The sequence below is a fragment of the Nomascus leucogenys genome, chromosome 7b (genome assembly GCF_006542625.1).
Source record: "Nomascus leucogenys isolate Asia chromosome 7b, Asia_NLE_v1, whole genome shotgun sequence".
Classification (NCBI taxonomy): Eukaryota; Metazoa; Chordata; class Mammalia; order Primates; family Hylobatidae; genus Nomascus; species Nomascus leucogenys.
The window spans coordinates 9912779-9937907 of NC_044387.1; the positions used below are offsets into that span (position 1 = coordinate 9912779).

The window sequence follows — 25129 nt, forward strand, 5'->3', positions numbered from 1 at the left end:
CTTTAAAATTTCTATGCACATCACACTGATAATCGGAAAGGAAAAATTTGTGGTGAATATGAAAGGCAGCAGAGTGTATTGCTTCTTGTAGGAGGTTATGGATATGCCTAGGAGCACAGTGGTTTCTCTTGACTCCTTTAAGACTCTTGGATCGCTTTAGTCATTACCAGCACTTTGCAGGGACTACATGACATGGATTAGCATTTCTGCCTCCCTTACTTGTTTCAGGGGGCCTAGTTTATTTAGTCTTCTCTTTGGGTGCAGAAGAAAGAGCAAACAGAGGAATCAGGCAGAGAGAGATTAAGATTTTTTTCATAGGTGTTCAGTTTGAGGAGATACGTAACCATATCTGTTGAGGTGGACTGCTTAAAAACCACAATTCCCAAAAATCCCCACAGTTTATTCATTTAACTGGAAATTGTTATTTTCCCTCTCCTTTTTTTTGATAAGTCAGACGTCTAAATTGATTTTCTTTTGTCTTTCTTCCTTTTCCTTTTTCCCCTCTTCATTCCATTTTTGTTCCTTTCCCTTCATTTCTTTTCTTTTCTTTTTTAAAAAGATAGTGTATCTCACTCTGTCGCTCAGGCTGGGGTGCAGTGGTGTAATCATGGCTCACTACAGCCTCAACCTCCCGGGGTCAAGCGATCCTCCTACCTCAGCCACCTGAGTAGTTGGGACTTTAGGCAAACACCACCATGCCTGGTTAATTTTTGTATTTTTTGTAGAGATGGGGTTTTGCCATATTGCCCAGTCTGGTCTCAAACTCCTGGGTTCGAGCAGTCGGCTCGCTTCTGCCTCCCAGAGGGTTGGAATTACAGGTGTGAGCCACTGTGCCTGGCAACTTTCCTTTTATTCTTTGCATTCTGTTCCCCTAAATTAAAATGGATCAGTGGCATTCTTTCCAAAGAAGTGCTTGTTTGAAAGAAGACCCAGAATTCTATGAAATTGCTTTTTTTTCTTTGTGGGAAGTTTATTTTTTAGAAGATAAGGATAATGTCATTCTTAGATTATAAAAATTATTCTCATCCCCTTTGGAATGTAAGGAAATCTTTTAAAAGCTAAATTTCCACTGGAGAGTCTATGTGTGTATGTATTGAGCCAAAAGTATTGAAAATAATTGCTATAGTTTTCTAATGCCCAAGTTTTGTTTGTTTGTTTGAGATGGAGTTTCATTCTTGTTGCCCAGGCTGAAGTGCAATGGCCCAATCTCAGCTCACTGCAACCTCCGCCTCCCGGGTTCAAGCAATTGTCCTGCCTCAGCCTCCCGAGTAGCTGGGATTATAGGTGTGTGCTGCCACACCTGGCTAATTTTGTTTTTTTTTTTTTGTTTTTTTTAGTAGAGACGGGATTTCTCCATGTTGGGTAGGCTGAACTCCCGTGGGACCTCAGGTGATTCGCCCTCCTCAGCTTCCCAAAGTACTGGGATTACAGTTGTGAGCCACTGTGCCTGGCCTGTAATACCCAAGTTTTTAAGGAACAATATTTCCAATTTTGGGGGGCACACACATCTAATTTTTAAAATCTTCCCAGTTAGGGAATGGATATTTAAACTTTTCTGTAGTAATTTCAAAAACAGTGTGTTCAGTAGTATGTAGTAGAATAAATGCATTGGACTAGTAATCAGATTCTGGCCCATTTTTCTTTTATCAGGTCACTGAACTCTTGTGCTGTAGATCCCCAACTGAAAATGAAAATATTGGATGTGTTACTTTCTGAGGTTCTTGTTATAAAAGTGTAGTTATTCTAGGTTTTACTGGTGTTTCTCTAATGCTGATAAAAGATTGAGAGAATTTTGCTTATAATACTGTTCATATAAAAATAGAATTCATTTCAATATAAAGTGAGTTAGACTTGGATTCTAAAGGGGCTTAGTCAGTGAATGACTAAAACAACCTTTATATAAGATGGTCTCATGTAGCAATCAATTTCAAGATCCATTCTCTAGGATGCTGGGGAGGGGCGGGGGAGGGAAACAACCACCAAAAAATACATTGTCTGACAACTTTGAGCTAAAATCCAGGATCTTAATTTGAGATTAATGTAAGAAATCTGTCAGGTATTTTTAAAAAGTAACTCATCACTATTTAGGAGTTGACTTTTTCTGTTGTAGCTTTCATTGAAGGACTGTTGTTTTAGTCATTCTCTCCTAAATTCCTTTTCCTGAGACTAAAAGATTGAGCTCATACCTTTGCATAATGATCTGGAGAATATTTTAAACTTGGCATGTTCAAACCTGGCAGACTCGATTAATATGTGGACAAACTAGCACATTAGAACATTTTTTAAGTTCCAAGCCATAAATATGTTTTAAATGAACATGGGCATGTATAAAATTAATACTTAAGCCTTCAAATAGCACAGACATTCAAAATGCCTGTTGCCTTGGGTGACTGATTTTCAGTGAGGTTCTCACTTACCCTACACATTTCTTCCTCTGCATGGAACAGTGCCAGGCACAGAGTCAGGAGAGGGTTTTCTCCTTTGGCACTCTACTACCCTCTGCTTTCGTCAGAGAAAAGGCTGCTGTTTTACTTCTTAAACTCCTACCATATGGAAAGCTTCTAAAAATAAACTTTGGATTTGTATTGGACTTCTAAATTTGTAACCTCTTATCCATGACTAAAGCCAATGTAAATACCTTTAGCTACTCTACATACAAAGCTGTGGCACTGTTTTAATAAGAAAGATCACCAACCATAATATTTAAATTATCAAATAAATTAGTTTATCTTTCATTTATGTCTTAGTTGGCATGGATAAGGACCTGGTTGTGTTGTCAAGCAAAAACTAGTTGGTGGTTTTTAGTGAATCCACTTTAATTTTTTGTTCATGAATTGTTGGTGTAATTATGTAGCAGACATATTCGTGAGAATGTAGAAGTACACTAGCTTTTGACACAACAGATTGTTTAAATGGGTCGTTATTCACTTTGTAAATTCTGGTCACTTGGGCCTTCCATCAGCAAGTATATAATGAGCACCTGTTACTTGCCAGGTACTGCTAAGTCTTGCGAAGATATAAAGTTGTATAGAAGATGATCCTTGTTCAGACAAGTAAGAGAGAAAGGAAAAAGAAAACCTGGGGACAACCAAATATTTTAACTGTGTTAACAGAGAAATAGATGCTATGAGAGCATGGAGGAGAGATGAGTGGAGTAATAGTTGGCTTGTTTTTTTTTTTTTTTTTTTTTGAGACACTCTCACTCTGTTGCCTAGGCTGCTGGAGTGCAGTGGTGTGATCTCGGCTCATTGCAACCTCCACCTCCCAGGTTCAAGTGATTCTCATGCCTCAGCCTCCCGAGTAGCTGGGATTACAGGTGTGTACCACCACTCCCAGCTATTTTTTTTGTTGTTGTTGTTTTTGAGATGGAGTCTCGCTCTGTTACCCAGGCTAGAGTGCAGCAGTGCGATCTTGGCTCACTGCAGCTTCTGCCTCTCAGGTTCAAGGATTCTTGTGCATCATCCTCCAAGTAGCTGGGACTACAGGTACACGCCACCAGACCCGGCTAATTTTTGTATTTTGTATTTAGTACAGACAGGGTTTCACCATGTTGGCCAGGCTGATCTTGAACTCCTGACCTCAAGTGATCCGCCTGCCTTGGCCTCCCAAAGTGCTGGGATTACAGGCGTGAGTCACTGCACCCAGCCTAATTTTTGCATTTTTAGTAGAGATGGGGCCAGGCTGGTCTCGAACTCCTGGCCTCAAGTGATCCTCCCACCCTGGCCTCCCAAAGTGCTGGGATTACAGGCACTTTTCCTAGGTGTTCAGTTTGAGGGTATATGTAACCGTATTTGTTGAGGTGGACTGCTTAAAAACCACGGTTCATTTATTTAATTGGGAATTGTTTCTCTCCCCTCCTTTTTTGAAAACAGTCAAACCTCTAAATTGATTTTCTTTTATCTTTCTTTCTTCTTCCAACTGAGCTATGGCACTCAGCCTCAGCTGGATCTTAAATAATAAAAATTATTTACAACAGAGGCTATTTTTTTTTTTGAGTGCCAGGATTAATGTTACCCACCATGGAAAAAAGAACATTCTAGGTAGTAGGAGAAATAGTAGAACTATCCAAGACAGTATGTTCTAGGAGGAAGTTTGGTGTGGGTAATGGGGAGGAGGAGGGACGTTAGTGGCCAGAGAGCAAAGGCTAGTGAGACTGGGTGGGATCAGATTATGAAAGCCTTCAGGGCCAGGCATGGTGGCTCATGCCTGTAATCCCAGCATTTTGGGAGGCCAAGGTTGGAGGATGGCTTGAGCCCAGGAGTTTGAGATGAACCTGGGCAACATAGTGATACCTTATTTCTATAAAAAATACAAAAATTAGCTGGGCATGGTAGTGTGTGCTTGTGGTTCCATGTACTTGAGAGGTTGAGATGGGAGAATTATGTGATCCCAGGAGGTTGAGGCTGCAGTGAGCTGTGATCATGCCACTGCACTCCAGCCTGGGCAACAGAGTGAGACCTTATCTCAAAAAAAAAAAAAAAAAAAAAAAAAAGACTTTAGATATACCACTGATTCTGTCTCTGTTGTCACGTCTTTGTTCTCTTTTCCTTGCCTGGAAAGACTTTCTCCACTCTTTGCTAATCTAACTTATTTTTAAAGGTCCAGCTTTAGAGCATCTCTTATGTAAAGCCTTCCTCCCTTTTCCCCAGAGCTTACTGATTTTTTACTGTGAATGATTGCACAAAGAGGCTGTATTATGCCTTATAATAAGCACTTCCATTTCTTGAACTGTTTTTTGTTTTGTCTGATCTGTCCAGCTAGTTTCTCAACTCCTTAAGGGAAGAGAATGAATCCTCTTCAGCACCTGGTATTAGTACTCATCACATTGTGAGGACTCAAGAAGTAAATGATGAATATAGAACACTTACACATACAAACCATTATGATAACCCAACTACGGTGGTAGAGATTGCCTATGTTTATTTAAAAGGCATTTCTCGGCCAGGCGCGGTGGCTCACACCTGTAATCCCAGCACTTTGGGAGGCCGAGGCAGGTGGATCACGAGGTCAGGAGATCGAGACCATCCTGACCAACATGGTGAAACCCCATCTCTACTAAAATACAAAAAAAAATAGCTGGACGTAATGGTACGCACCTGTAGTCTCAGCCTACTCGGGAGTCTGAGACGGGGATTGCTTGAACCCGAGAGTCAGAGGTTGCAGTGAGCTGAGATTGCGCCATTGCATTCCAGCCCAGCGACAGAGCGAGACTCTGTGTCCAAAAAAAAAAAAAAGAAAGGCATTAACACCAATAAGAGCAGTTTTCAGAGGTATAGGACGATTGTCATTTGGATATAAAATGAGTTAATAAAAACACTTGTCTCATAGAGTTGTTGTGAGAATTAGTTTTAATATTTAAGCACTTGCAACAGTATCTAGCATATAGAAAGTGCCCAATCAGTGTTACCTATTATTAACTCCACTTTTTTTTTTTTTTTTTTTTAAACCAGTGACAGAACTCTTAACACTGTTGTGTGCATGGAGAGGATTCAAAGGAGATAAGAAACAGCTTCTTACCTTTGAAACCAAATGCCTTTTAGGAATGGGAAGAACTGTTTATATTGCATGAACTTTTATTTTTCTGTTTGTGTTGTAGTGATCGAAGGGTATGATTGGCATGGAATTGAATTTCATCTGTCTGTGGGAATTGTAAGCAAGGTAGGTCCCAGATTTATTTACTCTTCCTTCCCTCCTTTCCTAATGTGGTCGTTAGTGTCTTCAGTTATACTGACCTAGAATAGATCAGATTTGACTATTGTTTGGGGAAACATTATCTTTTTCAGTCTCACTCATCATGCCTCTTGATGGTCTGTCCCGTGGTTTAATGTTGTGGACTACATCTAGTATCTCGTTAGAATGTAGAGAATGCTGAGAAACAGCATAACCAATGTAAAATTTTGGTGGTCCTAGAACAGAACCATGAATTTACACATGTACCCACCCACACATACCCCTACTTCTTTAATCCAGTCCTTGAGGGCAGAAGTTTTTGTGTTGGAGCCATTATATGTAAACCAATTTAGGGTAGTGGGTAATGGTAGGCTAGCTTATTCTGATCACTCTAAAAATCAGTAGCCTGCATGAATGGTAGACTAAATGCAACAAAGGACCTGACTAGACAGTAGCCAGGCCATTACTGGCAGCTGTAAATTTTGTTACTGATGACAGGATCTGTCCATCTGTAACCACTAGAGTTTGATTTGACACAGCATGCTTTGTTCCTATCTTAAGCTCCTGGGCCTGAACAAAAGTACAGCAGATAGAGCTTTGGCTTATATATCTGTCTTATGTCAGGTGCCCGCAAAAAGAGCTATAGATGGCAGTTCACGCAGCTCTGCACAACTATTTCTGTCAGAGTATTTCCTGTCAAGGTAAAGGCTAGTGCTAGTTCATGTAGTTCTAGTTTTCTATCACCATAAGTATGTTGAGATTCCCCTTGCTTATTGGTACAGGAGACCTGGCTCAGTTGGAGAGTAAACTTGACAGTCAAAACAGAACTCCCCAACCAGGAATCCTATAAACTAGTGTGTGGGGTTCTATGGGTTGATGTCAGTCTGGACTCTTGCTGCATCTACACTTAGCACAGGTTCTTGAGACTGGCTTTCTCTCAGTCACAAAGAAGAGAAACCTTTAGTACATTGCTACAGGGAAAAACAGTGTAGCCACTTCCTATAGCAGAAGGAACATGGCCTTGGAATTGACACTGCTGTCTAGGAAGGAGGGGGAGACGGTAGATTAAAGTTTAACTTCTGTAAATGAATCCTTTGTCATCATCTAGTGGTCTGAATTTTCTGGGTGTGATCTGTGTGGTCAGTCCGTAAAGTATCTTTTTTCTATTGTTCTACTTTTATATTGGGGTAATAAACTATTCCATGGAAATACTGTGTGATAAAAATTAATGGAAAGTAAAGAAAGGTACCAACTTCTGTTGAATTCCTGCTGGAATTAGGCATTGTACTGTAAATTTTCATGTACGTTCTTTTATTGAAATATATCAAGTTCATTAATATTACAGCTTTTCAAGTCTAGGTGAATAATATTGTGACTCAGTGTCTTGAACTATTTATAATAGCCATTTAGAAGAAATAGACTTGTGTAGTGTTTTATGTTATTTCATTTGTTTTCTGGAGAAGGAAAGAAAATAATTATATGAGTTAATTTTTTTGGGGGGGGCCTTGCTACTGATTAGCCAAAGGCAGGGTGGAGACTAGCGGGTTTGAAATTAGAGACACCTGTGCTGTTTTGCGAAGTTGAGGCTCTTGACCTAGGATTTGCTGAAGTTGGTGCAGGAGAGGTCAGTGTAGGTTAACATTTTCAGAGCTCAAAGCAAGTGTGGATTGGGGTTGTTTATAGGTGCAGTTTTGCTTGATCTCTGTATCTGCAAATGGAGTAAAAAAGTACAGTACTGCTGTTTTGGGAAACTTCTGCAAAAGTCCCTGAGCCAATGCAAATTAATCTTCTTCAGAAATACCAAGAAAATTCCCCATTTGGCTGTTTCACCTGGTTGAGGGAATTGACTCTTGTCATTATGCTTGTAAAGAAATTACCAGGCTGGGTGTGGTAGTTCATGCCTGTAATTCCAGCACTTTGGGAGGCTGAGGTGGATGAATTGCTTGAATCTAGGAGTTTGAAACCAGCCTGGGCAGCATGGCGAAATCCTGTCTCTACGAAAAACGCCAAAAAAAATTAGCCGGGCATGGTGACATGTGCCTGTAGTCCCATTTGCTAGAGAGGCAGAGGTGGGAGGATTGCTTGAGCCTGGGAGGTAGAGGCTGTAGTGAGCTGTGATTGCATCACTGCATTCCAGCCTGGGTGACAGAGTGAGACCCTGTCTCCAAAAAAAAAAAAAATTTCCACAGATTTTTTTTTTTTTTTTTTTTAAATTAAGAGACAGGGTCTTAATTTATTACCCAGGCTGGAGTGCAGTGTGGAACAACTACAGTTCACTGTAGCCTTGAACTCCTGGGTTCAAGTGATCCTTCTGCCTCAGCCTCCAGAGTAGCTAGGACTGCAGGTGTGTTCCACTACGCCTGGCTAATTAAAAAAAAAAAAATTTTTTTTTTTTTTTGTAGAGATTCTCCTACCCCGGCCTCCCAAAGTGTTGGGATTTTCAGGTATGAGCCACCATGCCTGGTCCACACGCTCTTTTAAAACAATTATAAATTTGATTTTCTGTTTTTAAATTTTCTCTTGAAATTCTTCTCTCATGGGAGATACCATCTCTGTGTCTTTCAGTCATGCAGTAATTGGGGGTCAGAATAAATTGTTCAGCTCTTTCCTAGGTGATATGCAGTTAAACTGAAGTCTTCCTTCTCCTTTGGACTTGTGCATATATCTGTGAAAGGAGAAGAAAATCTGATTAAGAGCAGCAGAATTACCTGGAGATACTATACTGTCCTTTCAAGGGCTGAAATGGACACATTAACATTTCTTAATCTATGCATTTTCCATTTTTATTTTTCTGTCTATTGAATGAATTACTGTACTTTTCCCCTTGGCCACTTCCTTTTTATGGTTTAGTGAGATAAACTTAATATAATTTTTCCTTCTTTGTTGAACAAATATTAGTTCTTTAAAAATAACTTTATTGAGGTATAATTTATATACTACAGAATTTGCCTGTTTGAAGTGTACAGTTTATTTTTAGTAATTTTGTGGAGATGTGCAACCATTACCCCACTCCAGTATTACATTTCCAATACCTCAGAAAGATCCCTTGTAAACACCATTTTTTAACTTCCTTTGAAGTAAGGCGCACATTTTATTAAGTTCTGCATCAGATTTAATCTTCTTCCACTCATGAGGTTTTCCACCACTCTGCGTATTGCACGTCTTCTTTCCTCCTCCTCTTTATATATTAGTTTCTTATTACTGGTCAAACATACCACTCTTTTGTTATTTTTATTACATTTTCTCAACACTTTTTAAAAAGTGTAACCTTGAAAAGAAGGGATTTAGCTTTTATTCAAAGTTATTTTTTTCTTTGACAGTTGTTACCTTTTTTTCTTTTTGAGACAGAGTCTCGCTCTTTTGCCCAGGCCGGAGTGGAAAGTTGTTATTTTATAATGCCTCAGGCCTCTCAGTAAGAGCTCGTTATTATTTCTGGGTTTTCTGTTCACTTCATTTGCTATTCATTTATTTTTTTTTTGAGATGGAGTCTTGCTCTGTCGCCAGGCTGGAGTGCAGTGGCGCCATCTCAGCTCACTGCAACCTCTGCCTCCCGGGTTCAAGCAATTCTCCTGCCTCAGGACTACAGGCACGTGCCACCACGCCCGGCTAATTTTGTGTATTTTTTTTAGTAGAGATGGGGTTTCACCATGTTGGCCAGGATGGTCTTGATTTCTCGACTTTGTGATCTGCCTGCCTTGGCCTCCTAAAGTGGTGGGGTTACAGGCGTGAGCCACCGTGCCCGGCTGCTATTTATTTTTAAAGGGAATAATTTATTGGTTATTTCTTGTGTATGTATACAGACTAGATATTAGCTAATTTGGAGAATTCCGCTCTGTGCATAAGTATTCAGATGCTCAGTAAAAGATGTGAATATTGTCGTATACTTGAGCTTTTCCTTTTTTTTTTTTTTTTTTTTTGAGACGGAGTCTTGCTCTGTTACCCAGGCTGGAGTGCAATGGTGTGATCTTGGCTCACTGCAACCTCCGCCTCCCAGGTTCAAGCAATTCTTACGCCTCAGCCTCCTGAGTAACTGGGATTACAGGTGTGTGCCACCATGCCCGGCTAATTTTTGTATTTTTAGTAGAGACGGGGTTTCACCATGTTGGCCAGGCTGGTCTCAAACTCCTAACCTTGTGATCCACCCACCTTGACCTCCCAAATTGCTGGGATTACAGGCATGAGCCACCACGGCCGGCTACACTGGGGCTTTTTAAAGGCTTACCTACCATGTTGGTTTGTCTCATTAATGGTGATGTTAAATCTCATCATTTGGTTGAGTTCCTGTCTGCCAGATTTATCCATTGTAAACTGTCTTTTCCCCTTAGTGATACATAATCTGTACAGCCATACTGATTATTTACTTTTGATATCTCTTGTACAGAAGTGCCATGTAGTTGTCGCAGTAGCAATACATCTTCTTAGAGCAACAAACTAACCTGGCTAACAGTGTTTAAAAATTGAGTATTATGTGGAAGACAATATGCAAAAAATGCAAAAAAACGAAATTCAGAATTCATTTAATTTAAGCTTCTTTGTAATGTTAATTTTTTTTTTTTTTTTTTTTTTTTTTTTTTTTTTGAGAGAGAGTCTTGCTCTGTCGCCCAGGCTGGAGTGCAGTGGCATGATCTCAGCTCAGTGCAACCTCCGCCTCCTGGGTTCAAGCAATTCTCCCGCCCCAGCCTCCTGAGTAGCTGGGATTACAGGTGCGTGCTGCCATGCCTGGCTAATTTTTGTATTTAGAGACGGGGTTTCACCATGTTGGTCAGGCTGGTCTTGAACTCCTGACCTTGTGATTCGCCTGCCTCGGCCTCCCAAAGTGCTGGGATTAAAGGTGTGAGCCACCGTGCCCGGGCTTGTAATATGAATTTTTAAGTGCAGAGTTTAAATACAGTTGCTTAAGAGCCTTGGGATGCAAATCTCGTGTTCCTTGGGTCATAAGGAATTTTTGCTGACAACCTTTTCACAGTTGGTCTTTAGTAGACATTATTAGCATTTAGCAGACATTATTAACATTTTTCATAGTTTTCAGACAAGTTCTTTCCTGCTTTTAAAATTCCTTCCTCCAGTCTTTCATGTATCCCTTGGAACAGTACAGCTCTTACTGAGGGGTCTGGAGTTACCTGGGTTTGAACCCAGGCCCAGCAGTTACTTAACCTCTCTGTACTTCACTATTCTCCTTTGTAAAATAGAATTGTAATACCTCATAAGTTTTTATGAGGATTAAATAGGCATTTGGCACTTTTTTTGGTCACAGATGTTCATTAAGCCTCTATATTATTCTTCTCAGTCTGATAACACTTGTCACGTAGTAGGCAATGATTATTTCCTTTATAAGCTGTACATGTATACATAAACATATAAATGTACCTCATAGACGTTGCTCAAGGAAATAATCATAGACATTCCTACTATAATTATCTCTGTCCCAATCTTGGAGGGAGATTTAGATTCACTTTTTTAGGATACTTGTAGGATCCATATGTTAACCATACACCCCCCCACCATGTCTGCATATTTGCTGCATATTACTTTGAATATAACACTTCGGCACTGCGTAGTGCTATGAAAAAAATGGTAAATATTATTTCTACCTCAGACTATATGATCTTTTTTTTTTTTTTTCCCCAAAGACAAGGTCTTACTCTGTTGCCCCAGGCTGGAATGCAGTGGCTCAGTCATAGCTCACAGCAGCTTTGCACTCCTGGACTCAAGCAGTCATCCTGCCTCAGCCTTCTCGGTAGCTAGGATTGCAGGCATGTGCCACTATGCCTGGCTAATTTTTAAATTTTTTGTAGAGATGGAGTCTCGCCATGTTGCCCGGGGTGGTCTCGAACTCCTGGGCTCGAGCAGTCCTCTGGCTTCGGCTTCCCAAAGCATTGGGATTATAGGTGTGAGCCAATGCACCTGGCCCAGACTATATGATCTTAATGTGTACGTTGGAAATGGTTAAATTCAAGGCACTGTTACTACCTTACATCTCTGACCTGAATTGGAGGCCACAGTTCATTAAGTGGCAATCTATTGATCTAAGTACAGTTACCAACTAAATTTTTCAGTGGTTCTCAATAGGGAAGGTACCATATATCCAAAGAGTATTTGGAAAAGTATGGAGGCGTTTTTGGTTGTTAAGTGACTGTGGGTGGGAGATGCACCACTGGCATTTGGTGGAGAAAACTTAGAATTGTTCACCCAAAATGCCAGTAGCGTCACTGTTGAGAAATTAAGCTAAATACTTTGGTAAATCAGTAGATAATGTTTTATCTTAGTTATAAAAAAAGTTGAGGCTGGGCGCGGTGGCTCACGCCTGTAATCTCAACACTTTGGAAGGCCGAGGCAGGTGGATCACAAGGTCAGGAGGTCGAGATCAGCCTGACCAACATGGTGAAACCCCATCTATACTAAAAATACAAAAATTATCTGGGCATGGTGGCGCATGCCTGTAATCCCAGCTACTCAGGAGGCTGAGGCGGGAAAATCGCTTGAACCTGGGAGGCAGAGGTTGCAGTGAGCCGAGATTGCGCCACTGCGCTCCAGCCTGGGCGACAGAGCGAGACTCTGTCTCAAAAAAAAAAAAAATGTTGGAGTGTGTCCTTCTAGTACTGCTGTACTAGAGGCCAAATCAGATGAGAGAGGGGGTTGCAGTCAAGAAGCTTGTGGTAGCGAAGAAAGGAAAGAAGGTTGTTGTTGTTAAGCAGGAGAAACCTCTGGTGGGAAAAAGGGCAGCAGCTACCAACCAAGACATCAGCAGCTGAAAAAAAACCTACCACAGAGGAAATGAAGCCTGCTGCCTGAACTTGTTGGTTTATTCCATAAAGGTCAAATAATTTTGGACAGCTTATTTTTAATAAAGTCTTGATCAATGAAAAAAAGAGTGCTCATGGCAGGAAGCTTTTTGAACAAATCCTTCAGAGCTGTAGTATGTAATCTCTGAATTATTCAAGGGGAATTAGGCCATATTTTCTCAGTTGGGGGAGTAAGGTATTTTCCTGAAGATTCTGAGGGCGTTTGCCATTATGAATGTGTTTTGGTAGGGTTTAACTTCTAAAAGTAAGAGTAGTTGAATGGCTAGAGTGGTTTAGTGGTTAAAGAAGATTGGCATTATTCCTTTAGTAATCTTTGTATCTTCATGGTTGATGGAAATCATACAATTTGTGCCTCGCATTCCAGTGATGCCTGGTTATTGTTTGTACTGTTCTTTCTTTCCTTCTTTTTTTTTTAAGAGCAAATGATGTATTTGTTTGGCAGATCAATAAGATTTTATTAGGTATGTAACTTGTGGTAGCTTGTTTCACTTGAGCCTAGTAAGGACTTTGACGAAGATAAAAAAATAATAATCATTCTCAACTTCCACCTACCATTTTATCAGTCTCTAGGGCAATGTTTCTCAAACATTTTTGGCTGTGGTTCATCGTTCAAGATGTATTTTACATTGAGACCTAATACACACATAAGTGTATCGATATCTAAAACAAAAGTTTCATGAAATAATACCCTTATTAGGTGCAGTGCAATCTGGTCATTTCTATTTTATTCCATTTTATTTAATTGCAAGATGTTGATGTTGGCCTAGGAAATTGATTCTGTGGCCAGTGTATTATGAATTGCAGTTAAAAATACTGTGTTAGGATATATGTTCATGAAATTTTAACTCAGGCTTTGAAATATATCCCAAGTCTTACTATATCTCTCTGCTCAACTATTGCCTTTGGCTAAGCCACCTTCATCTCTCTCCTAGACTTCTCCAGTAGCCTTCTAATTGCATTCTCTGCTGCCTCTCATCCCCTGCCATCACCTAGCTCTGTTCTTTTAGCTGTCTAATTGATGCTTTTAAAATGTTATTCTGGTCATGTCGTCCTCACTATTACTTTCTTTCCCCCACTTTCATTTATTGTGGTAAAATACACATGAAATTTACCATCTTAATCATTTTAAGTGTGTAGTTCAGTGGTATTATATACATTCATAATGTTGTGCAACTATCATCACCATCCATCTCCAGAACTCTTCAGCTTGTAAAACTGAAACTCTATACCCATTAAACAAATAAGTCACTATTCCCTCCCCCTCCTTCCCTCTGGAAACTACCATTCTACTTTGTGTCTATGATTTTGACCACTCTAGGTACCTCACATAAGTGGAATCATACAGCATATATAACTTTTTGTTATAAATTTAGCCTATGTGATTTTTATAAAAGTTTATATAATGTTTTACATACAAGTTAAAAATTAAAGTAGTAATCATCGACCTCAGACATCTAGAACAAGTTATACCATGGAGCCCTCCTGCTCAGCAGCATTGAGGACTGGACCGCCTTGTTTCCTCTTCCCTTCAGATTGGCAGAAGTAATTACTTCTCTGGACTTGTAGTAATATTTTTGTTTTTTTGGTAAGTGAATATGAGGAGAGACTTGACTTTTTTTTTTGAGACAGAGTCTTGTTCTTTTGCCCAGGCTGGAAGTGCAGTGGTGCGATCTTGGCTCATTGCAACCTCCACCTCCCAGGTTCAAGCGATCCTACCACCGCAGCCTCTCAAGTAGCTGGGACTACAGGTGTGCGCCACCACACCCAGCTAATTTTTGTATTTTCAGTAGAGATGGGGTTTCCCTATGTTGGCTAGGCTGGTCATAAACTCCTGACCTCAAGTGATCCACCCCCCTCAGCCTCTCAAAGTGCTGGGATTAAGGCTTGAGCCACTGTGCCCAGCTCAAGAGACTTGGCTTTTTTTTTTTTTTTTTTTTTTTGAGACAGAGTCTCACTCTTGTTGCCCAGGTTGGAGTGCAATGGTGCTATTTTGGCTCACACAACCTCTGCCTCCTAGGTGCAAGTGATTCTCCTGCTTTGGCCTCCCGAGTAACTGGGATTGCAGGCGTGTGCCACCTCACCTGGCTAATTTTGTATTTTTAGTAGAGACAGGGTTTCTCCATGTTGATCAAGCTGGTCTCGAACTCCCAACCTCAGGTGATCCTCCCGCCTCAGCCTCCCAAAGTGCTGGGATTACAGGCATGAGCCACCGCGCCTGGCTGAGACTTAGCATTTTGAAAGACAAGATAATGTGCTGAGCCAGACAGCTCAGGATCCTCCGCATCTATTTTATTATTTGCTTTTGGAAAAGGCACTATGGTCGTATGTATGGAAAGGTTGACTTGGGAGTCATGACGTCTGGGTTCTCCTGGCTTTGCCATTTACTTATTTGGAGACCTTGGGCAAATTGCTTACAACCCTTCTGAGCTTTAGTTTGTTCAGCATCTGAAACCATTGGAGACTTTAGATTTCTTCAAACCCTAAAATTCAGAAATTCTATCATCTTTTTGACAAGGTTTTGAGACCTTACAAGAGTCTGTTTTTCTGTTCTGCCATCCCGATTTTTTTCCCATCTACTGTAATCTGAATGCTTAGAAGGACAGTAAATTTTAATCTGTCACACTCAATTATTGTGATGAAATAATTCCAGAATTGTGATTATAAAATAGTCTGGACATACAAAATACTATGCAGATGACAAATACTATATATACCACTATGGGGATGAAAACTGGAGATGAGCACCTCGTCCTGTGCACTTTCTGTGAACTGCTCTGTGGTTATGATCTTATGATCCACCTAGAGTAGTGGTCCCCAACATTTTTGGCACCAGGGACCAGTTTCGTGGAAGACAGTTTTTCCATGGACTGGGGCAGGGGGGCAAGGTTTTGGGATGAAGCTCTTCCACCTCAGATCATCAGGCATTAGATTCTCATAAGAAAGATGCAACCTAGATCCCTTGTATGTGCATTTCACAATAGGGCTTGTGCTCCTATGAGAATCTAATGCCGCTGCTGATCTGACAGGAGATGGAGCTCAGTCCGTAATAGTTGCTCCCCACTGCACACTCCTGCTGTGTGGCCTGGTTCCTAACAGGCCATGGACTAGGGGTTGGGAACCCCTGACCTAGAGAGTCTTTTGATTCTGCTTTACTGTGCTTTCCTTGAATTGCAGGGCTGATTACTTGCAACATTCTCTTTGTATTATGTTTTGTGGCTTGAGTTTGCCTAATCCAGCCAGAGGTAAAGCTGGGGAATTGTCCTCTTCTTTGGTCTTGAGGCACTTCTGCAGGAAACTTTAGCTTTAGAAAAGATGAGGTTACCAAAGTGCTGACTGCCTAGTTTGTGAGCTGGACCCCTAGCGTCACCATAGGGAGCTATGGTTTCATTATTACACATTTTGTTTTTCACTAAATATCATAATTTTTTTCTCTGAAATGCTAATTAGCTGTCATGTGACTATATTTGCCTTCAAGTTGTTGGGAGGATTGATAGACATCTGTTATAGGCAAAACAAAGCTCTGTTTTTTTAATCAGGGAAGAATATTAGTAATAGAGCTCTTTTGTAGCTCTCAGGCTTTTCAGGCTCTTTCATAGCCCCATTTGTTAAAGACTTTTTACTTTATTTTGCCTCATTTGGCAAAAGACATGGATGTGCTCTAAATCTATTAGCTGCTTCACTCCAATGAGACTCTTACCATTGTAGTACCTAAGGGCACTGTTCAGCTCACCCCTGTGTACTCATGGCCAGATTGCCATCAGCCTTTTTTTCATACAGAAAGAGCCATAATGTGCATACTCTGTCTCTGTAACATAATGAACTGAGTTCCGGGCAACTTTAATTGTAACCTTAAAGGAGCTAATGGTATTCATATGTTAGATAGGTTTACCTTGATTTTTGAACAAACAGTGCAGTTTCCCAGGGAATCAAAGTTAGACTGCTTTACATTATAGAAAAGGGTGCGTGTGTGTGTGTGTGTGTATGTGTGTATAAAGTTAAAAGCTTCGTTCTGTGGCTGTATTGAAGGAAGTAACCTTGGGAAGTTTTTTTTAGACTATGAATAAGAGCAAATTGATGAATTTTTTTGGGAAGAGGATTAAAGCAACTCATAGGAATTCAGCACCCTGATGTATGTCATAGTGCTAAAATTTGCTTAGTGTTAAAGTCAGATGGCATAATGTAGAGTTACCATTTGACTAACAACTCCTCTCAAATATACTCAAGAGAATTAAAAAAATATACCAACACAGAAACTTTTCATGAATATTCATAATAGCATTATTCATAATAGGGAAAAAATGGAATAGTCCAAATGCCCATCAGCTGATGAGTAGATAAATAAAATGTGGTATAGCTATACAGTTGAACATTATTTGGCAATGAAAAGGAATGGTGTACCAATACATGCTTCCACATGGATAAACCTTGAAAACATTATGCTAAGTGAAAGAAGCCTGTCATAAAGGACCACAAACTGTATGATCCCATTTATGTGAAATGTCCAGAATAGGCAAATCCATAGAGACAGAAAGTAGATTAGTAGTTGCTGGGGGCTGGAAGAAAGGGGAATGGAGAATGACCACTTAATAGGAATGGGCCTTCTTTTTAAGGTAAAGAAGGTGTATTAGCTAGTAGTGATGGTTCCACAGCTTTGCAAATTACACTAAAATCCACTGAGTTGAATACTTTGAAAGGGTGAATTTTATAGTATGTGAATTATATACCAGTAAAGCTATTATCTAACAAGTAAGACCAAATTATCTGTGTAGGTAAGATACCTGTCTTTTTTGCTGAGTAGAGCTATATGAAATTCTGATACATGGGATGCCTTGATTAAAGATACTCCGTATCATCATTTATCTAAATGCTTATGTCAACTTGGAAATCATAATTGCAAAGAAAACTTTTTTTTCCTATTGAAGGATTAAATGTTATATGTAAAATTCCATAGCGTCTGACTCTATGGATGCACAGAAGAAAGGAATAAGTTGTATATATATTATACATATTATAATCTAGAACTAAAAATATTACAGAAGGGAAAGCCCATATACCTAATAAAAGTATAAAGTTGGCTCTTTCTCAAACAATGGGATACTATTTTACACACTTAAATTTTGCAAATATTATAAAATCTAATACTACCAATTGTTAACAAGGATATGGGGAAAGAGAAACCCTAATACATTGCTGATGGGCGTGTAAATTGAGCTCTGTAGAAAGTTTTTGGCAAGATTTTGTGAAGGTGATGAATATGTCCTATGAACCAGCAGTACAAAATATACATCTTATATATATTTTGCATAAATGGTGAACCTTCCATTTATGCAAAAGGAAACATGTACACGCATTTTAATTTCATTTGTATTTGTGATAGGAAAAAATTTGGAAGCTATGGAGAAATGGATAAGCAAGCAGTGGCATTTTAATGCAACCTATTGCTCTAGTACAGTCAGAATGGACAAATCAGGTCTACATGTGTCAATATAGATACATCCTGGAAGCATTATGTTGAAAAAAAAAGAAAGCAAGTGGCTTGGCATGGTGGCTCATGCCTGTAGTCCAGCACTTTGGGAGGCTGAGGTGGGAAGATTGCTTGAGGCCAGGAGTTCAAGACCAGCCTGAGCAATGTTGTGAGAGCCTGTTTCTATTATTAAAAAAAAATAAGAATAAAAATTAAAAGCAAGTTACAAACAGTTAAATGTGATACCTCTTATGATCATTTAAGACAAAATAAAAACATGCCTACAGTCCCAGCTACTTGGGAGGCTGAGATGAAAGGATGAGACGGGACAATTGCTTAAGTCCAGGAGTGCCAGTGTAGCCTGGACAGCATAGTGAGACCCCATCTTTTAAACAAACACATCAGTCAATCCAATACTGTGTTGTCTAAGGAAAACGTATGTATGCTGCAAAATTATTTTAAGACGTGGATTAAAAGAAGCTATATTACCTTCAGCAGGATATTTACTTCTGAAGGAGAAGACAGGACAGTGGAATGAAGAGGGAAACTTTCAACTTACCTCCAATATTCTCTTTCTTAAAATCTTATGCAAATATGGCAGTATGTCATAAATTGTTATATTTGGGTTTATCATTTCATTTTTCTGGATTTTAAATAAACTTTCATAATTAAAAATTAGGAAAAGTCACCAGGCATAGTGGCTGACACCTGTAATCCCAACACTTTGAGAGATCAAGGCGGGAGGATCGATTGAGGCTAGGAGTTTGAGACCAGCTTGGGCAGTGTAGCAAGACCTCATCTCTACAAAAAATGCAAAAACTAGCTGGGTGTGATGGTATGCGCCTGTAGTCCCTGCTACTCAGGAGGCTAAGGTGGGAGGAATGCTTGAGCCCAGGAGTTTGAGGCTGTAGTGAGCCATGATGATGCCGGTGCTTTACAGTCTGGGTGCCAGAATGAGACCCTGTCTCAAAAAAGGAAAAGTGAAAAAAAATCACATGGGATGAGTTTAAAAAAAATTATTGGGCTTACATATTTTTTTTTTACATGTTTCTATACTTGCTGTCGTAAAAATGATTCATCCTAATAGTCATTAATGTTAGTTTTTGAAGAAGTACAATGAATATGGTTCATATGTTGTGTTTTTATTATAAAATCACTACTTGTCCATATTTTGATTATTTTTCCCTTGATTGAAAAGTACTTGATTAACACAGTAATGTTACACAGTAACACATGATTGAATTCTTACTAAAAGTGCATGGGTTTTTATGTTTTATAGTTAGGACTTTGGTTTCCCTCTATAACAGCATTTGTGTCTTTTTTTTTTTTTTTTTTTTTTTTTTGAGATAGAGTTTCACTCTTGTTGCCCAGGCTGGAGTGCAATAGCGCCGTCTTGGCTCACTGCAACCTCCACCTCCCAGGTTCAAGAGATTCGCCTGTCTCAGCCTCCCAAGTAGCTGGGATTATAGGCACCCACCACCATGCCCAGCTAATTTTTGTATTTTTAGTAGAGACAGGGTTTCACCATGTTGGCCAGGATGGTCTCAAACTCCTGACCTCAGGTGATCCACCCGCCTTGGCCTCCTAAAGTGTTGGGATTACAGGGGTGAGCCACTGCGCCTGGCCAGCATTTGTGTCTTTATTGGTTGTGTGAGAATACTGCCTGCTAAGTATTATACTGCCCTCGTTCAGATGTTCTTTATACATGCTTTGATTCTGAGGAAGGCTGTAAACTAGAATGATACTGGCAGGCACTCACCACATTGTTGGATGCCTTCAAAGTTTATTGTTATGAATATTATTATTTTTAATAAATGTTTACTGTGTATAATAAGAAAGTGTAAATTACTAGATGGAAGTATGCTTTTGACCAGCTTCTTGGAGACAGGGTTTTTAGAACTGAAGAATGGAGTGAGGGATAGATTATGACAATTATTTTAGCTATTCATCTTAAATCTTAAGAGAATTAGCACAAGATATGCATGCCTTCACAAGAATTGGAAATTCCTTAGCATTCATCTTTAAATTAGCAGACTTAGCTGTGGATATTTTCCCTGTTAACGTTAGTTTCCTTTCTGCCATTCTTCTTTTTAGAGTTGGAGTCTCACTCTGTTACCCATGCTGAAATGCAGTGGCATGATCACAGCTCACCACAGTCTTGAGCTCCTGGGCTCAAACTATCCTTCCACCCCAGCCTCCCAAGTAGCTGAGATTGTGGGCATGCACCACCATGCTTGGCTGCTTTTTATTTATTTTATTTTTTATTATTTTAGTTTTTTTGAGACAGGGTCTCATTCTCACCCAGACTGAAGTTCGGTGGCACAATCCTGGCTCACTGCAGCCTTGACCTCCTGGGCTCAAGTGATCTTCCCATCTCAGCCTTTCTAGTAGCTGGGACCACAGGTGTGTGCCACCACACCCAGCTAATTTTTGTGGTTTTTTTTGTAGAGCTGGTGTTTCACCATGTTGCCCGTGTTTCTCGAACTCCTAGGCCCAAGCAATCTGTTCGCCTCGGCCTCCCTAAGTGTTAGGATTACAGGTGTGACCCACAGTGCCTGGCCCCAACTGGCTACTTCTCTAAAAAAAAATTTTGAGAGAATGAGGTGGGGTCTTACTACATTGCCCGTGCTGGTCTCAAACTCCTGGCCTCAAGTGATCCTCCTGCCTTGGCCTCCTGAGTCGATGGGATTATAGGTATGAGCCACTGCGCCTGGCCCTTCTGTCATTCTTAGAGGAAAGGATGTTACATACCATCTCTTCTCTTTAGTATAGATTAATGTTCCCTTCTTGGTTTCATTTTCTTTTTTCCTCCAAGAAGTTACTGAGTACTGAGTTTTTTTACATTTTAAATTGAGTTTTCAAGTTCGACTTTCCTCCAGAGCAGTGTTTTTTGAACTGCGGTATGTGGGTGGGAGTGAGTAGTGTTATTGAAAAGATCATGAATTCTGTCCGGGCCTGGTGGCTCACACCTGTAATCCCAGCACTCTGGGAGGCCAAGGTGGGTGGATCACTTGAGGTCAGGAGTTCGAGACCAGCCTGGCCAACATGGTGAAACTCCGTCTCTACTAAAAATACAAAAATTAGCCAGGCATGGTGGCACGCATCTGTAATCCCAGCTACTTGGGAGGCTGAGGCAGGAGAATTGCTTGAACCCAGGAGGTGGAGGTTGCAGTGAGCCAAGATCGCACCACTGCGCTCTACCCTGGGTGACGGAGCAAGACTCTGTCTCGGGGGAAAAAAAGATCATGAATTCTCAGGAGTCTTACCAGACAGTGGTTTAAAAAGATCAGATATAGGCTGGGCCTGGTGGCTCACGCCTATAATCCCAGCACTTTGGGAGGCTGAGGTGGACCAATCACCTGAGGTCAGGAGTTCGAGACCAGCCTGACCAACATGGAGAAACCCCATCTCTACTAAAAATACAAAATTAGCTGGGCATGGTGGTGTATGCCTGTAATCCCAGCTATTCGGGAGGCTGAGGCAGGAGAGTCGCTTGAACCTGGGAGGCAGAGGTTGTGGTGATCGCACCATTGCACTCCAGCCTGGGCAATAAGAGTGAAACTCCGTCTCAAAAAAAAAAAAAAAATCAGATGTAGATTGAATAGGGATGTTTTTCTCTGTGTCTGCCCCTTCCTTGTACCTACCTTTTGAAGGCATGTCAGAGATGGGTAGTGCCCCAGAGATGTTTAGAAGTGGTCGCATAAACATGCCATGTTTGTGGCGAAAATGGTGGTCTATTTTATGTATTTATCTTGTTACATTTGATCATTATCAAGTAAAATGGTTAATGTCTATTAACATCCTTTAAAGTTGTGCTTTCTCTCATTCCAAAATGGAGTCTTTCAAGTTGGAAATTCACTCATATCAGGAATATTTGGGATTCTGAGCTGTAGTTTTCTGTTCAATCTCATTATAGTCTTTTTTTTTTTTTTTTAAGACAAGGGTCTTACTCTGTTACCCAGGCAGGAATGCGTGAGTGCAGTGTCATTATCATGGCTCACTGCAGCCTCGACCTCCCAGGCTCAAGTGATCTTTCCACCTCAGCAACCCAAGTAACTGGAACCACGGGTGCTCACCACAATGCCTGGCTAATTTTTAAATTTTTTGTGGAGATGGGGTCTCCCCATGTTGCCCAGGCTGGTCTCAAACTCCTGGGCTCAAGCTATCCTCCCACCTCAGCCTCCCAAAGTGCAAAGTGCTGGGATTACAGGCGTGAGCCACCGCAACTTGCCTCCAGTTAATTTTTAAAATTTTATAGAGATGAGTGTCTCACTATGTTGTTCAGGCTGGTTATGAAGTCCTGGGCTCAGGCCATCATTCTGCCTTGGCCTTTCAAAGTGTTGGGATTACAGGTGTGAGCCAGCATGCTCGGCCTCATTATGATCTTAATGGTGACAGAAAACAAACTACTTTAGGTATACATTATATTGGAGGTTTTTCCTAACAGCTGTTTTATATTTTTAAAGATACACTTAACATATTGAAGGTAGATATCTGTTGGGGTAGAAAGTTTGTGTATTTTCCCTAGTCCATTTTTGGGACAATTTGAAGTTTAAGGCAAAGTCTGGACTTGGAAACATAATTTCACTTCCTAAAGGGGTAATCTAAGGAATTCCAGACTTATGCCACAATTTAGAATCCCTAGCATTATCCCTTTAAAAGGTGGGAAAAGTAAATTTATGGTGTAAATTGAACAATTTAGGGAGATGCTAGGATTATCAGCATTCAGTTAAAAGTTACTGAGTTATTATCAGCATTCACCTAAACGTTACTGAGATGAATAACTTAAAATAATTACATCCATATACTGAAATGAGTAACTTAAAAATAATTACATCTTTAGGCTGGGCCCGGTAGCTCATGCCTGTAATCCCAGCACTTTGGGAGGCCAAGGCAGGTGGATCACCTGAGGTCAGGAGTTTGAGACCAGCCTGGCCAACATGGCAAAAACCCGTCTGTACTAAAAATAAAAAAATTAGCTGAGTGTGGTGGCACGCACCTGTAATCCCAGCTACTTTGGAGGCTGAGGCAGGAGAATCGCTTGAACCCAGGGGGTGGAGGTTGCAATGAGCCGAGATCATGCCACCATACTCCAGCCTGGGAGACAGAACAAGACTCCGTCTCAAAAAAAAAAAAAAAAAAATTACATCTATACGTATGTTGCCAAGATGCTATGTAAGAATACTACAAAAATATCAGTTGAGTATATTTAAATTAGAAAAAAATGCTTAGTGTTTGTTGAGCTATTACTGTCTTAGCATCGTTAGTGCTTCTCATGTAGTATGTCACTCAGTCCTCACAGTTAACTCGTGAGAGTTGTTGTTATACTCATCGGGATAAATATTAGGGTGGTGAAAAAGTAATTGCAGTTTTGCTATTGAAAATAAAAAACCACAATTACTTTTGCACCAACCTAATAACCTATGGTCATACACCCTGGTAGTAAGTGGTGGTGTTGGCTTGTAAAATCAGATGCTTTGACTAAAATAATGGTGCTGTTCATCACCATATTGGCTGAAGAAAAGTCACCATGGATTGTTTATATCACCTGAATTTCAAATAGTTGAGGTATGGAGATATACAGGTTGTGAAAGCTTTTTGATTCAAAGATGTGGAACATTGTGTCATTTAACATATACCATTTCACTTTTTCCTGCTACTCACCTGGAAAGCAAATAATTTTTTAAATATTTGACTCATTTTATAAAATATTTTTTAATTTAAAATTTAATCTGAGTATATTTTTCTGAGAAATACCTGAGCATATCTCAATATTTTATATCTAAATCTAACATTTATATTTTATCTTAGAACTTTGACTTATATAGATCTCTGTGAGGTACTAATTAAATTCTACGAATATTTACTGAGCATTTGAGCATCTTCTATGTGCAAGGGGCTGAATGAGCTGGTTGAGAACAAAACAGGGAAGGGAGTTAACATTTATTGAACACCTGTTAAATTTCAGATAGCCTTAGGTTACTTTAGATCTTCATCTCATTTAATCCATATAGTAACTTTGTTAGTAGGTACAATCCTCATTTTATACCACAGGAAACTTAGGCATGGAGGAGTTAAGCTCTCATCACCTAAATGGCAGTTCTGGAATTTGAACCTAAGCCCATGCTACTTTTCTAACACACAATACTGCCTCATGTGTAAATATAAATTGGATTCCTGTTTCTAGTTTATAGTCTAGTCCAGGAGTTCACAAAGTGGAGTCTGCAGATGGACTGCTGGTGGTCCCTGATTTCACTTTTGGTTGTCACAAGTTCACAACTATAGTCGTTCGTCAGTATTCGTGGAGGGTTGGTTCCAGTACCCCCACTGTGGATACCAAAATCCATGGATGCTGAAGTCCCTTACGTAAAAAGGTGTAGTATTTGCATATAACTTACATCCTCCCATATACTTCACGTCATCTCTAGATTATTTATAATAACTAATACAAGCCAGGCGTGGTGGCTCACATCTATAATCCCAGCACTTTGGGAGGCTGAGGCGGGTGGATCTCTTGAGGCCAGGTGTTGGAGACCAGCCTGGACAACATGGTGAAACCCCGTCTCTACCAAAAAGTACGAAAATTAGCTGGCGTGGTGGTGCATGCCTGTACTCCCAGCTACTCAGGAGGCTGAGGCACGAGAATAGCTTGAACCCTGGAGGCGAAGGTTGCAGTGAGCCGAGATCACGCCACTGCACTCCAGCCTGGGTGACAGAGCAAGACTCCATCTCAATAATAATAATAATAATAATAATAATAATAACTAATACAGTGTAATGCTATAGTTGTTGTACTGTATTGTTTGGGGAATAATGGTAAGAAAAAAAGTCTGTAAATGTTCAGTATAGATGCAGCCATTCACTTTTATCCATGAATATTTTCAATCCGTGGTTGGTTGAATACACAGAAGCAGAACCAATGGATACAGAGGGCTAACTGTGTTTTTATGATAATGTTAAAATGTTACTGCTTTTTTCACTGATGATGCAAAAGCAATGACGAGTAAGACTGCTGGCACCTTAGCACAAGTTGAGAGAGTGGCATCAGACTGTATCATGGTCATTGTTTGTTTTTACCACCATGCACTCACAGGAGAAGAAAAAGAATAGTTGCACTTACAAATGTCCTTGGTACAGAGACCTGGCATAGTGGCTTGTCCCAGTAATCCCAGGATTTTGGGAGGCCAAGGCA

The 25129-nt window shown here is 40.2% G+C and overlaps 1 protein-coding gene across 4 annotated transcripts in view; it reads left to right on the plus strand.

Moving 5' to 3' along the window:
- Positions 1-25129, plus strand: part of MRTFA (myocardin related transcription factor A) — a 224561-nt gene that overhangs the window by 35068 nt on the left and 164364 nt on the right. For 2 of the 4 annotated variants that reach the window (XM_030815486.1, XM_030815488.1), the window contains exon 2: positions 5597-5658. The exons of the other annotated variants lie outside the window; for them this stretch is intronic. The gene's annotated coding sequence lies outside the window, so the exon portion shown is untranslated. The remainder of the gene's footprint in view (positions 1-5596; positions 5659-25129) is intronic. 4 annotated transcript variants of the gene reach the window in all.